Here is a 14255-nt window from a genome sequence, read left to right on the forward strand (position 1 = left end):
AACGTGTTTGTGAGCTTTAATGCGTATTGTGTAGCGTGTGTCACGCATGGGGGTCACATAGACATGCATCTTACAGGAATACATTGATTAATCAAGGAAGTGGTCTAGTTGAACAGGAAACTCTTAAAAATGTGGGTTTTTCAGTAGCATTTCCCCATTTCGCCTGTGTCTACTGAAATAATGCAGTTTATTTGCTTCTTGACTTGAATGTTTTAAGCACTCAGCAAAATTTGCAGTCAAGCTTTCTTTACTTACATTGTTGCTGTGTTTTTTTCCATTTCTTAAATTTCTTTGTGCCTATGATCGTTTTAAGGATATAGAGCACTTCTTATTTTGGATTTCCCAAAGCAAGTGTTGCTTTCTCCATTTTCAAAACTCCTTGCGTTACTTTTAGAACCTAATTATACTTGTTTTTCAAAGTTTGTGTGAAAAGGTTTAAAGGTTTCTGTGTGACTGTGATGTGAATGACCCAAGGCAGTTTAATCTTCTATAGTTGATGGAAATGTGAGCTTTGAAAAACATTCAGGAAGCAGAGAAGAAAGCAAACAGAGATTTAACTGAATCTTTGAGAGGTTGTGAAGGAGATTATGAAGGCTCCTGAAACTTTCATCCCAACAATCAAACCTTGTCTAATATAGCCAAATTAGGTAGTTTCCTTTGTGTGGAAAGGAGAGACTTGAGGGTTGGGAAAGGACGGAGTTTGTCACTTCCTCAATTAATGACTTCCATTTCCTGCAAAATCTGAAGACCCTAGACTCAAGTGTAATTGATGGTTTTATGGTACTGCCAGGGCTGTTGTATCCTGGTGGCATTTGAGGGCCCCAAGCAGAGCTTTGGTGTGTTAAGAGTTTATGATACATAAACACGTGTGGGAGACACAGTCCCTTCCTAGGGAACTTTATAGCATAGTTGGAGGAAGCCTTAATGGAAGGACAAGAAGCAGAATTTGGAAGAGCGGCTTAAAGGTACCTTTTGTAGTCCTGCTGCATCCAGCCACTGAGCTGGGCCTTTGCCTGTTGTACCTGAAAATTACTTCCTGTAAGCCTTGCTGCAGTTACGGATCCCAGAGGCCCGGGAGAGAGACAAGGGGGCAGCAGCTGTTGCCAGTGTATTGAATAAACTGCAAAATGAAATGGGTGTGGGGCAGGGAATGCGAGCGTCAGCCACAGGTCTGAGCTGCCTGGCACTCCGTCAAACGCCAAGAGCAGATAACTAGCAAGGCCACAGAGTTGGGAAGGATGGAAAACTGGGTAAAAAGAAACAACAATCGGATTTTAGTGTCCTCAGAGAAAAGATGATTTTGGTGTCCCTTTGAGAACGAGGATGGTGGGGAGAACTTATAATGACCTTCCAGTACCTAAAGGGGGCCTACAGGAGAGATGGGGAGGGACGCTTTATTGAGGGAGTGTAGTGATAGGATGAGGGGTAATGTTTTTAAATTGAGAGAGGGGAACTGAGAATAGATACTAGAAAGAAATTCTTTGCTGTGAGGGTGGTGAGACACTGGAACAGGTTGCCCAGGGAAGTTGTGGATGCCCCATCCCTGGAAGTGTTCAAGGCCAGGCTGGATGGGGCTTTGAGCAACCTGGTCTGGTGGGAGGTGTTCCTGCCCATGGCAGGGGGGTTGGAATTCAGTGATCTTTAAGATCCCTTCCAGCTCTAATCATTCTGTGATCATGTCTAGATTTTCTTTTTCAAGTAAATGCGTGAAGTAGGGAAGAGAAGATGACTTTTTTGAAGAAACACATCTGTGCAATTTCTAGAGGCTGATGTTTTGTTCTAGGGTGAAACTATATCACGCGTTACTGATCTGACGAAAGCTACATTTTGGATTATTCTGGTTCACACATTTCCTTCTCGATATACCCATTGCAAGTGTATTAGCAAAGCCCACAGGCATGTTTTTTCCCCTCTCCAATCTAGTTTTATATTCTAAAGTATTTGTGCAGAGAGGTAAATTAATCCCATTTTGTAAATCTAGTGTAACTTTATTGGTATCCTTCCTCTACTAGGGCATGATAACTTGCAAATATACTGCTGCTTCTTACCATGTTCACCCTGTGATAAAAATATGAAAATAACACAATTGATTATTGCTTGCATATATGTATCTAGGTACACCAGAAGTATTGTGAGTTCATTTCTACAAATGGATTTTCCCTGCAGTTTGTATGCAGGCTACACTGATCGATCCTTTGGAGGGCGGCCTTAATTGGAATATAGTTCTCATTAGCAGAGAGCATCACATTTTAAGTCATTTTAGTTCTTGCTGTTGCAGTAGTGCCTTGGGCAGACTCCAGGGGGAAGGTGGAAATGCCTTGCGTCACTCAGCTGTCCTCCCGCTGATTAAGGAGTGACACTGTCTGAGATGCCTTTTGGAGGCAGGCAGTTATTTTCAGCTGGAGAGATGTTAACCAAGAACTGAAGCCTTAGGGGAGGAAAGGGTAAGCAGGGCTGGAGATGGAGGGGGACACTCACAAAACGTGTAGCGTTTATTTTGCTGCTTCTGAGCATTGTTCTCTCTTTCACCACTTGCATGGTGAAGCGTTAAACACTTGCATCTGACTGCATAGAGCTAAGTGTTCTCTGTTCTATATTCTTATTTTTACACTTGCTTAAATATAAAACAGCTTAGTACTAATTTGCATCCTGCTGTGTAGCTAGTGAGACGAGCACTGATGCTTTTTGTTCTTGCCACTCTTTTCAGATAGTATTGGCGTTTTTTGTTTTAATATTGATCCAAAATCTAGTTTTAATCAGCAAAGGGATTTATATCCAGCAGGCTACTGCCATGCAGTCATTATTTTTGTTGCAGACTCATTACTTGATGACTAAATTCAGGCCATTGCCAACTGCTTAAGGCAATCTTTTGCTACGGTCTTTGTGAGAGAGTTGTGAGAACAGCCATGCAGCTTTGGTTGCAGGTAAGAAATTAATTTTTTAGATGTTTTGTAAGGCAGCATAAATTGAAAGCTCATTTAAAGATTCTTTATCAAGTAAATTCGTCGTTACATAGGGAATAATTTAGTAGCAGCAGAAAATAATTGTCTTAACTTGCAAAATGATGGCTCCAAATCAGGTTTAATATGATGGTGTCCCTGTAGACGGACTGATTTCATTGCATCACAGCTAACATTGAAGGTGTTTGAATTACTTAGCAGATTGGGACTGTGAAGCATATTACCTATGTGGAGATTAATTGTAAGTGATCTTATGTTTATGTGTACATGTGAGAAGGATCTCTTTTCTCTGGCTAGTTTTCTTAATTTATGTAATAGCCTCGATCTAGCTTGAAAGTACTCAGACACACGCATGTGGATGTCGTCCCTGTAAACAAGCAATGCTTGAGCAAGTGACACAGTGTTGTGATACAAACTATTGGGAAGCTGTCTTTTTTGGTTGTAGGTAGATTCTGTGTGTTTCCTATTGTCGTACAGCTGAAATACAAAGAATGAATGAAAAAACCCTTTGATGAGTGTATTGTGTAAATTGTTGCTGAATAGGCAGCTGCTTTGTTTACACTGAGTTTACAAAACCATAGTTTAAAACTTGAGGTCAATTTTGAAGACTTTAAAGTGATTTGTATTAGTGTATGCAGAATAATATGTGTTTATATAAGTAACTAGCAGTTGAGTATCAGTATTTTTCTCCCAAAGAACAGCCATGCTGAAATGAGAAGAATAAATAATAGGCAGAGGGGACAGGGAGAGATCTCAGTTGTGGTTGTGCTCTGGAAGGTATTACTAGGTTTTCTGGTTAAATCTAAATTTTTATTAAACCATGATGATGTTTTTGTTTTTTTTATTAAAACTTAGGGTATGTGTTGCATAAGTAGTATATGCTTCTTCTGGTTTTACTCTTTTTAAAGTTAACCGTACCTTGATTATCAGCGTCACCGAAGTTTGCTTGAATAAATGAGTGGAACTCACTCCACACAAATCCAAAATCAGTAGGATCTTGTTTGCAAATATATGCAAAACAAATGCCAAACCAAGAGTAAAATTTGCTTTTTAGGAGATATCAGAATAATCTTTTATGCTTCTAAAAATGCTGTAAGTAAAAGCAAGAACCTCTCTACATACAATTCCTTGGCATGAAGTACAACATTGGTCTTAATCACTCTGAGAATGAGCAGTTTTGTCCACAATACACTGTTAATTTCAGAGAGTTAGAAAAGGCCTAGCTAAGATGTAAAATTACTGAACAGAAAGTTGGTTCTGTTTTACCTCAAATCAGGACAGGGCTGCTTTGTGATGACTAGGCATGTAGTGCTGTCTGAGGCTTGATGTGTTGAAATTACTTTTCCCATCTTACTAGAAGAAAATAGATGTGTGTATATATATTTATATCTGAGGAGACGAACAGCTAGCAGACATGGTAAGAGGTGAGAATATAGAGTGCAGAATGGGGAAGGCTTTTTCAGTAAGTGAGACCATGGTGTGGACAAAGAATCAGATACCTCAATTGAGGAAGATCACCTTTGTTGAGAAAGGGGTTTTCAATGCAAAATGTCATGACTGAGTACGTGGTGGCTGTGGGTGGAGGCACAGCAAGCATGTGATGGGTGCAGGCAGGAGAGCAGAATTTGGCCTGGAGGTGGTAGGTTCCTCAGAAAGAGTTCACTGTAACAGGCTTTTCTTGGTTTTGGTTTGGCTTTCAGGGCTGCTGGAAGATGAGATTTATTTTTGTACGTGCAGTTTGCTTTTCCCTGCACTCAGCCTGGGTGATTTGAGGGGGTGGTCCCATCTATTGGTGGGAGATGTGTATGATACAGACCTGCTTTTCACCGGAATGGCTGAAAACTAACACATGGCATAATTTTGGGGAAAGGTACAGTTCATATTTCTGATCCAGAGTAGCTGTCTTTTGTGTCTCCCTCTTTGCTTGGTGCTGCTCTCCCCATTTTCTCTCTGGGTATGTAGCTGTGTCTGCTTTTTCCTTTTTTTTTTTCCTCAAGCTAATCAGATGCCACATGACTGATATCTTGTGTAACTCACTCTTTCTGGGGCCTGGTGTATTAATGCAATTACCTCAGTACAGATTACCCTGCCTTTGCTTTTGTACCTGTCCCTGACGTAATTAGTTTTCCCCTGAGCTGTGCAGGCTCTGGAAGCCAGGGGCAGAGGGACCAGTGTTGCAGGGCAGCTCAGCCCTTCTCCCTGCCTGCTGACGGGCTGCCTGCCATCAAGCCTTTCCAAAGAGACCTGCTGGGCTGCCCAAGGTGTCAAAACCACAACGGGAGGTACCCTGCCCCTGCTTCTCTCTTTTTACACAAACAGCTGCTGTTTGGTTTTTGTTTTTTTGTTTTTTTTGTTTGTTTGTTTGTTTTTTTACAAGCCCTTGTTTTCGCAAAGTATTTTTTGTGATGCAGTTTTCGTTTGTGTACTGAGAATTCCTGCTTTTTGGTGGCAGAGTTGGAAGTGGAAGCTGAAGAAATGTAGCTGCAGATTTGGACAGTGGACAGAGATCTCCTTTCTTCATTTTTCAGTTGAGAGCTAAATGCTTAAAACCATGAAAAGTTGACTGTGTTTTTCTTACTAATGAAATGTGGCTAACCAAGTAGTTGGCATCTGCTATAAGAGAGGCTGAATGGGAGCGGGAAATATCAAAGATCGCTTTTATGACTTTGCTTTGTTAGATGAGCTTTTTAGCTGGTGCCGTAAAATGTAGCAATTTCAGCAGTTCAGAAGGATCCTGGAAGTTTCACATTGTTTTTATTGTGTGAACAAAGTAGCTATTATTCTCCTGGTTATTGCTGTTTGCCTTCATCAGTGTAAAATAAGGTCCACCAGAGCTTGCTGTGAAACTTAACGATCGGCATCGCTTCAGGCAGCAAGGACAAGGACCAGATGGGGCTGTACAGCACAACATGCCAGAGCAGGAGCCAGTGGTGCATGCTGGCTTCCCCAGTTAAAGTGTTTTGTAAAAAATAATGCTGACAAAGTCGCCCCAGTGCCTTAGCTTCCAGGGATGCAAACAACCATTGGGGAAGGCTGCCTTGGCTGAAGTGCCACGTTTTGTTTGGCCTCTGGGAGAGCTGTGGCATAACCAAACACAAAATGAAGAAGCTTGTTTTCAAAAGCTTTATGGGACTTTGGGTGATAGACTCGTGATTGTGAAATTAAGTTACGTGGAAAACAGTAATCTGCAGTTTGAATCTTACAACAAGGGGGGAATTTTTCAAAAAGCTCAATAAGAGAGCTTTTAGTGCTAAGACCAAAGTAAAATGAGTGCATAAGCTGACTTTCATGCCTGTTACATTTTCTTCTTTTATATGTTGCTTTAAACTTTAAAGGCATCGGTCAATTAAAATGCCTGTGCCTTTCAAAAATGCTTTTTTAATAAATATAAGTAATTATATTACTTTATTAATACATATTATAGTACCTACTATATACTATATAATAATATATATTATAAGTAATTATAGTAATTACATTATTAATAGTGTAAATACAAATTTTCTTGTCTGGAAACATAGTGGAGGACAGGATCCTGAAGAGCCCTATTTGCTTGAAGTTCAGATGTTATTTTGAGGGTGCATGAGGAGAAGAAATAACAGGTTATACCTGTTTCTTTGATTTGAGAAGCTACTAGTTACAAGCTTAGCAATCATACAGCTCTTACTATAGGATCTGCCTTCTTGCTTGGGATTTGTGGATGACAGAAGCAGACAAGATATTTCGGGAAGTAGTCAAGGATGGAGAATGAAGGCTGCTTGAGCTCAGTGCCAACTGATCAGGTTTTGTGCATCTTTCTAGGTGAGGGGGATTAATTATTTCTTAAGGGACCATGTGTGCCGTCAGAGGCTCAAGGCCTGCAGGGCGCCTGAGAAGTATGTTTAACTGTACATTAAGAGTAGTGCTTCCGTACCAGGCAGTCCTGCTCTGCTTGAGAATTAGCAGTCTTGCAGAGGGAAAGACTGGCTGGGTAAGAAAGATCCTTATGTTGTGCTGGCATATGCGGTTGGCTTCACTCTGGCAGATGATTTCCAGAGCAATTTCTGGAAATGTGATGATTTCTGCTAGTGTATTTTCAATAACACTTAAGCCCAGGATATTAACAGTGGGAGCACAAATGCTTTAGTTGAATGATAATTTGGGCAGAGATGTGTGGTACCAAGAGGAAGGAGAGTTCCTCCAAACCATGTTGCTACCAGAGGCAAAACACCACATACTGCTGTTCTCCTTTTGCTCCAGGCCGTCCCAGATGGCTTTAGATCCTGTCCCAAGTTTTAAGAGAAAGTTTTTTGAGGTCTGGCATGTGTGCAGAACACACAATGTCTTGAGGCTGAAGTTTGCCTTTCCATTAATTTGATTTTAAAGCATATTGCTTTTCTAGCCTACAATGAGGGATTTCTCATGAAGGCTCTGAGTTACCATGTGCAATTCGGGGAGTTCCCTTTGTGCCTACATTGAGCTGATGTTCTGATAGTGTACTTACATTGTAATTTATATTGTTTTATAATTGCTGTTTATGAATTGCAGCTGCACTATGCTAGGGGTTATCTAGAAATTGAGAAGTAAATGGTGTAGTACAATGCAAGCATGAAGTATGAAATAAATGTGTACTGAGATGTTGCCTTTGCACTACTGTGAAATGTCTCTCAGTTAAATACATAAAAATATGCGGAGAGAACGTTTGTAATAATGCCTTGCAAAGTTGAAGGAGTTAATATAGAGAACTTCTGTTGAACTGATTCATGGTAAATAAGAGCAGGCTTACAGGAGTGTGGCTTTGTGACAGAAGCTTTTTAAAATCTAGGTGAGATTTTTCAAAGTTGTATATACAACCAAAGAGAAATTAAGAAGGTTTCTTCAAAGGAATCTTCAGATGCATGACTGAGTAGGGCTTTATTCCATAATGACTAGACAATGTATTTCCAAAGCACGTATGTACTGATGTCTGGGTTTAGCTTACAACTTGGTTGGGTAGTGTCATAATGAGAAAAATCTGTGCTGTAATGATGAATTTTTAATTTTTTTTTTTTTTTTTTTTTGGTGGAAAAATAGAGCAATGTGTTCAGTACAGCCAGAAGACTGAATGGCTGCCTTGATCCGTGTTGTCTCCCTGAGGTATATGCATGAACTCTTTCCTGAGCAGTGCATGGGATGGCGAGGTTCCCTCTTTCTGAGGGAGCAGCAGAGCAGCTGAGCGGATTGCTGCACTGGAAAAAGAGGCTGTGCTGCAGAGGCACGCATGTTACAGTTGCAGCCGTGCTGCTGGGTCTTGTAGCTACAGCTGCATTGTTGACATACTCAGCAAAAATGTAAAAAGTTAGGAGGAATCTTGGTAAAGTCAGGCAAACAGCCGGGAGAAAACAGTCGTCTTGTACCATCCCACAATTAAGGGCAGCTGCCTGTCCCTTCAGTGTCCTCTTCTCTCTTGCCTGAGACAGAGGGTGGTGAGGCGGAGTGGTAAGTTTCAGCTTCTCAGAGGTGAAAACATAACCTTGATTAAAAAAGTAACCTAGTACTGCCCTGAAGAAAAGCAAATTAAAGATGTTACCTTAGCTCCTCAGTAACATGGACATCTGGAACGATTGGGTGAAATTCTGTATCAAGCCCTGGAGTTTGTCCACTATTCTCATTTTCCTCATCCAGAAAATGGATCTCTCCCTCGTCTTGTTTCTAATGATTGCAAATCCCCCATGTCATCTTATTACCAATGGTTAATTACTCTCTGCCTTGAGAGTCTGCACATTTTATTGTTGATCTTCGGTTTCTGGCTGCTGGATCTTTTCAGTACTTTATTAAATGACTGTGCTGTTCAATATCACATTGTCCTATGACCATAAGCTGTAAGTTGCTTGCATGTTGCTTAGACTTTAATAAGCGGGGTTTTTTCTTAAGCAAATGGTTTACTGTTGAAATTGGTGATCTCTGTGTTCAGAGAGATCTATAAATGTCTGTTGTTTGTGCTGTTAAAATTCCAGAATATAGTGTTTCAAAGCTGGAAGTCTCCAAATATTGTAAAATGAGATTATAGGAAAGAAGAAATGACTGAGCAACATAAGAAATAAATCTTGATTTTGTGGTTGTTTTTTTTTTTTTTTCTATTGGCTTATTAAATGCTTTAAATACAGTGCTAAGTAGCTCACTGCCTGAAATCACAGTCCTAGAACAATCAACCTGATGATTTGGTTTCAGGTAAATAATTAATTTTTCTTCTTTTACTTGTCTGAGAGGGCTGGAGGAAAGGATGTTATTGAGTGAACTAGTTAAATAATCTAGGCTCTAGACTAATATTAATGCCAAATAACTCTGGGAATTAATTTGTTTTTATTTCGTGTACGTAGAGTGCTGTAGTAGTTGCATGCTATATTAAACATCAAAACAGTGTTTAAATACAGGTGGAGTAGGAATTTACCAGCAAGTGCAGCAAAACTCCATTAAACTTCTTGTTCAGTTGTTTGTTGGTAAGTGTACCCAAACCTGTGAGCTGGAGCCATGTGGTCTGCTGCCTCTCCTCCTGGTAAAATTAAAAAGAACGTGCTTTTAGCACACTTGGCCCCTAAACTCTGCTTTGAGCTGTACTTTTGCTAGCCACTGGGGGAGGAAGGGGGGGAGTGTTTTAAAGAAAAAGCAAGAGCCAAGGGGAACAGCTGTTGACCTGTGATGGGCAGCAGGGGCTCAAGGCAGTGCAGTTGATAGGATATTTGGTCACTGGAGTCAGGATTAGAGTCCTCAAAGATGTGACGTGGGGCAAAAGCTGCTTGGTGCGTCGCCTGAAGGTATGCTTTGGCAGTGAAGCTGAAGTCCTAATTCTGAAGCAGTAACCTTTTATTAAGTTTTTTCTAGCATATTTGTTTTAGTATAGGGAACAGTTGCACTGCTTCTGATTGTGGTTGCCTTTTTTTTTTTTCTTTTTTAATTTATCTTAACTTGAAGTGTGTTTCTGAACCTGGAACCAACCTTGGTTAGTTCTTGAAAAGCTTTGTAGAGAAGTATGTCTAAAATCAGTTTAGGAGTAAGAAACTATTTCTATCAGTTGTGTGAAACTGTTAATGCAGATGGTGCTGACTTGCAATGGAAACATGCACTCCCATATTTATACCCTTAACTCCATGGTGCTGATGTGCTTAGGTGGTGATTCTGATGAGATGTATATATGCAGTCTCAAGTGTCTTCCTTCACAGTAGCTTTTTGTGGCATACAGTCTGATTTTCAGTGCAGTTTACCTTGATGTCTAGTCAAGCAGGGTTTTCTGTTGAAAAAAGTATTTTAGCTATCTTATTGTAGATTTTACAAAGGAATTGCATTCAATTGCTCACATTGAAGTGCTCACCCCTCCCTACTTGCACACACTCTGCCCGTGAAATATGTTAATCCCCTCCTGCCCTCACCCCATTGAAGAAGCCTGATACGTTTCCTTTTGCATTAGTTAGGCCTTCTGGGAAATACATGCAGGAATAAAAGGCTTTTCTATAGCCTTTTCTCCCTCAGGAATGCATAGAAATGAGCTCCTTGAATCCAGTCCACAAACTTGAAACTTGATTTTAGGGAAAATATATATAACCATGTGCATATTACTGAGAGAGTCCTGAATGCAAATTGAGATAGTTACAGGATCTCATAAGATCTCATGGTACTGTAAAAAAAAAAACAAAACTAAAACAGAAAAAAAAAACAACAAAAAACCAAACATGGTCCTTATTTGCAATCTGTATGTTGTTTGTTTCCAAAGCAGGTATTTAAAGCTCTGTGACCCTTTAAAAGTTTTGTGACCCTTGTTTGTCCTTCATCTTTATTAGCAGTGTGTATGTACCCAGACAGCCTAGGTAGAAGAGGCTTATTTTGTTTACAAAGATTACTCAAGTGTGGTGATAGTTTCTCAACTACCAGTGGTACTCAGACATTTTATCTTATCTGTAGCAAGAAGTGTGCCCTTTGGGATAACTGTTTGTGCATTCTAGTTACAGATGCTTGAAAACCCATGAAAAAAGGTACTGCAGGTTTTTACAGTAATGTTGATACACTGATAATTGATATCAGTACTGTACCACAGGCAGAAAGATCAAACTGAGCTTGGTATAGTCTCTACCCCGCTGTGCACTGGAACTTATAGGAACGCCTGCACCTTGGGATGGGCTGACCAGTTGGGCTGATCATAATGTTATGAAGGACCCTGAGCTTTGAGCTACCTATGCGTCTCCATGGCTCTTGGGGCTCATAGGTGCTGAGTCTTCCTAAGAAAGACCTTGTGAGTAGCTAGCCTGGAGTTAGCCATGGGGGCATAGTGGGTGCTGCCAGGGTAGGGAGAATACACAGTGATGTGATGGCTTAGGCACACGGTCTGGGGCATATGTCCACGTCATTGGGCATATGCCGGTGTCTATACTTTCCACTTCCCACCTAAAACAGATGTAAGCATGGCTTGAGGCATGAGAAGCATCAACACAAGCCCTTATTGGCAGGACAGTGTGGTTGTTCCAAACGTATGCTTGACTGTGGGTTCATCTTCGCCACAGACAAAAATAGAGTTGCCTTTTTCTGTGCCATGAGTATATGTATTATTTGAATGTAGCTTGAAAATTGCACAAGAAAACTGTTATATTGTGAATGCATATGCAAATACTCAATTCATGGCTTGCTCGTTAGAGTAACTGGAGAGCAGTAGCGGTGGTGTTTTACATTGTTCTGGTGGTAATCGCATTCATGGAGGCTTGTGCTTCTCAGTGTTGGTGTATCACTGTCATTGTATATGCCAGAAAAGCCAGCCTAAAATTTTTTATCCAATTCCCACTCCATCTCATTGCGCTAGTGCAGCCTCTCCAGAAGTGGTGGTGCAGCTGCTTGGAGGCCTGATACAATTATCAGTGCTGCTTGCTGTACAATTGCCTGTACAATGTGGCCCCACCAACAATGAAGCAGCACCACTGCAGGGGCAGGAGATGCTTCAGCTGGTTTTGCCAGTGGGGACAATGTTGGTGAAACAGTGGTGTCATCCATCTTGTGGTGAGCTGGAGCATGAAAATGGGCATCAACAAATTAGGAGTGAGTCTGACTTGACTGAAGTGACAGTTTCTTTCAGTTGATAAAAATATTTTGTAAATACAAGCTCTCTTTCAGGTGTTACCTAGTGCGGAATTGTAAGTGATGTTCCTTGGCAGCCACTAAAGGAGAAAATTATTTTAATTCCACACCTCTCCCTGAAATGAGAGATTATGATCTCTGTGATGACAGGTTGTCAGGTTATTTCTTTTCTCCCCCAAGTTTTAGGGTGGAATTCCAGAGGACAAGGTGTAGGAGACCTATTGCACAATGTTCTCTTCCTTTTGATGCTGATGTCTTTGCCATACAGCTTGGTGATCTCTGCTCCTTGACTTCTGTTATTGCCTGGTTTAATAATGGCATCCAACACCCTATCATCCAGCACCTAATATCTCCTACTGATAGTTTCTTAGAGCAGGCTGGCTGTTTTGTTTTCAAATCAATTTTAATTTCAGGTTAGCAATTGATCTTGTTTGTTCAAGCACAGATTTTTGTCCTCTTCTTTGCTCTCAGTGAGTAGAATTCTGTTCTGCAGGTTGTCTTGGTTTGAAAAAGGACCTTCATCATAGAGGAGGAGTCTCCGTAAGGTGAGTGGAATGGTGTAATCGGGTCCATAGGCTTTTGAGTACACAGTTCGATACTGACCAGTTTGCTGCAATCAATTGCTTTGCCACCAGTGAATTGGGGGACATTTACCATCTTTCTGTTATTGTAGGTGGGCAGTGCTTTTTCACAACTCAGATTCTGTTGCTTAAGTAGTTTCCCCAAGATTTAACATGCTGTTTCCAACCTGTATTTGTTAATTATGTTGAGCAAGTTGCTGATTTTAATAGGGAACAGTCATTCAGTAATGACTTTGCAGGCAGTGGGCGGTGGTTTGCTACAAAACTGTCATGCTTTACTCACTCTTGTCTGACAGTCACCATGAAGTTTGTTGGTCCAGCTGACTTAACACCAAGACTACTTCTTAGGTGAGAAGGCTGAAAGCAGACGTTTTTGTTTTAACTTGAAAACTGTTAACTCTCTGTGGACTGATACTTTTTGTAGAATGGCACAGTACATAAATATCATGTGGTTAGTCTTATTTGGGAGCATTGTTTGCTTTTGAATGACAGAAAAATTCTAAGAAAAATGTGTTAGAAACCACAGCTGTTTAATGATGGAGGATGTTAATCTACTCTTAGAGTTAGGTTTCTGTACACCTAAAAACAAAAACTTTTGCTGTATCAAAACTTGCATCATAGGGGCAGGGTAGTGTGCAGCTTCTTCACTTTAGTCATCTTCTTGAAGGAAGGGATGCTATAGGCATGATGAGTCTTGAATCTATTTGTTGGAGAGCACCTGGAGAATTAAGTGTACTTAATCAAATGGAGTATGTAACTCCTAATTTGCTAGGTTTATATTCTTTAGACTGGTTTTATTCCACATGTCTCTATGGAATAGGTTTTGGGAATGAGAAATGTACCTCCTCTTTTTACAAGGGGTACAGCATTATTTTGTGTTCATGGGTCAGAAGAGTGTGTAGATCAGCTGGGTTTCTGCAAAGCTGGAACTGGGTAACAGTTTGGGGTTGGTTTGGTTTTGCTTTTTGGTGTTTTTTTTTTTTTTTTTTAAATTCTAATTAAAACTGTTTGTCAGACTCTTAACGTGAAACAAACTGATCAGTTAATGTATTCGGCATGGATAAGATGCCTTTTAAGAGTCTGATAATTCAGTTGTGTGGTTGAACATTGAACAAAGCCCCTTTTAAAAATAATAAAACTGCCTGACACTGTGCCTCTAGATGATAGCTGTATACCTCCTTCCTCCTTCTGCAACGTATTTTAAGGTCTGTCGCATAGGGAACCTAGCTGTTGCAGCGGTGTTGGCCGGTGGCTTGGAGTGGCCAGAGTTCTCTGGGGCAGCTAAAGGCTGACTGGGGATGTGAGGTGCAATGAAGATCCACAGAGAATCCTCTTTGACCCAGACTCTTCACTGAACCAAAACATGGCAGGGCATCCATTACGCAGGGAGTAATTACTGCTGCCATGGCAGGGTCTTCCAACTTTGTATCATCTGAGAATTTTTTTGAAGACCATGTATTTAATTTTCTTTCTAAATTAGGTGTGGATTTATTTGCACTTCCTGTGTTTGACAGTGACTCTTCTTTTTAATAACTTGGTGCTAACTTTTTGTCCCACCTTGTAAGTAGGTGGAGTCCTGGTGGAGCAATGCCTGCCTCGTGGCCATGGGGCTGGCCTCTGTGGCCATTCCGCCCTTCTC

The 14255-nt window shown here is 40.7% G+C and overlaps 1 protein-coding gene across 9 annotated transcripts in view; it reads left to right on the forward strand.

Moving 5' to 3' along the window:
• SEMA4D (sema domain, immunoglobulin domain (Ig), transmembrane domain (TM) and short cytoplasmic domain, (semaphorin) 4D) overlaps positions 1-14255 on the forward strand; it is a 98470-nt gene that overhangs the window by 13018 nt on the left and 71197 nt on the right. Inside the window, exon 1 of one of the 9 annotated variants that reach the window (XM_014947615.1) lies at positions 2883-2924. The exons of the other annotated variants lie outside the window; for them this stretch is intronic. The gene's annotated coding sequence lies outside the window, so the exon portion shown is untranslated. Of the gene's footprint in view, positions 1-2882; positions 2925-14255 lie in introns of those variants that run through there. 9 annotated transcript variants of the gene reach the window in all.

Source organism: Calidris pugnax, unplaced genomic scaffold (genome assembly GCF_001431845.1).
Source record: "Calidris pugnax isolate Ruff unplaced genomic scaffold, ASM143184v1 scaffold156, whole genome shotgun sequence".
Lineage (NCBI taxonomy): Eukaryota > Metazoa > Chordata > Aves > Charadriiformes > Scolopacidae > Calidris > Calidris pugnax.